Genomic DNA, 1,393 nt, shown 5'->3' with positions numbered 1-1,393 from the left:
GTTCTGAGGCTAGTAGAATTGCTGAAAGCTAACATTAACCTCTGATGTCTGACTTTGGTCTCAACCCTTCCCTACCCAGTCTAAATATTTATGATGTGGTTATATTGTAATATATAACCATATTTATGATATTATATTATAAAGTATCATAATTTATTATTATGACATTTTAAAGTATAAATTTATGATTATATATTTATAATCTAACTGTTTATAGTTATATTAAATATTTACATTTACATTTAATTATATATAAAGATATAAATTATAATTATACAGTTATAAGTATAAATTGTTACAATACAATATTATATTGTACATTATTATATTATAATTATAAATTATTATAATATAACATAAAACAAAACTATTAAATATAATATTATGTTTGTGTGTCATAAAACTTATAATAATGGTATATTGTAATAACATTGTAAATATGGTTATATGTTTATAACCACAGGTACAAGATGGCACTCCAAATTGAAACTGGCCAGAGGCACAGCTGATGGCCAGACCAACTGACTGATTAATCATTAACTGGGTTGACACCAAATTGCTTAGCAGATTTCAGCAATCATCCGTATGCAGAGTTTGGGTTAGACTGAAAGGATTATTGCCCCCAAGAGACAGTATTGAGAAAGAGTGGGACAAAAACCCTAGGACAGGCAGGTCCCAGGTTGCTTGATCTGTACGTAGGAGTCACTAACAGTTAAAAAAGGAATGAAATTGCCAAGTGTACAAGAACCACAAGTTGGTTCATTCATTCACTCCCCACAATTACTAAACAGGGAAAATAATGATAACTGGATGGTGCAAGTGGTTAATGTGGTTGGCTGCAAGCCAGAAGCTTAGAAGTTCAAATCTATCCAGCATGACCCCAGGCAAAAGGTCCAGTGATCTGTTTCCATAAAGATTACAGTCCCAAAACCCCTATGGAGCACAATTCTACTCTATAACACTGAGATATAGACAATTACTGTGGCTCCTCTAGCCAAAATCTCTTACATGATGTATTCAAATTTTGGACTCTATGCCTGTGGGTGTAATCCCATTTTGGAGGGTACTCTAGGGGCACCATGGAGGGACACATGTCTATGCTAATGGACAGGATTTAGGTGGGGTTAAGTCTCCGATTTAGCAGAAGGTATAAAGCAAGCCAGCATACTTTGTTTCCTTGTGGGTACAGTCTTCCTGAAAGACAAATAACACATCTTCATCACAGTCTTCCTGAAAGACAAATAACACATCTTCAGCCCTGCTTTTGTGAATAAGAGTCATCTGGGACACAGACATCCCAGGACCATTGTAGATGCGGCACACATGAGATCTCTGTCTGAAGTGGCAGAGGCCAAGGCCAGAGGCACCAGGGACCATGGGACAGAGCAAGGGA

This window comes from Echinops telfairi, unplaced genomic scaffold (assembly GCF_000313985.2).
Source record: "Echinops telfairi isolate 266 unplaced genomic scaffold, ASM31398v2 ScPeMD7_5868;HRSCAF=6743_0, whole genome shotgun sequence".
Taxonomy (NCBI): Eukaryota; Metazoa; Chordata; class Mammalia; order Afrosoricida; family Tenrecidae; genus Echinops; species Echinops telfairi.
Note: the sequence above shows the minus strand (reverse complement) of the source record.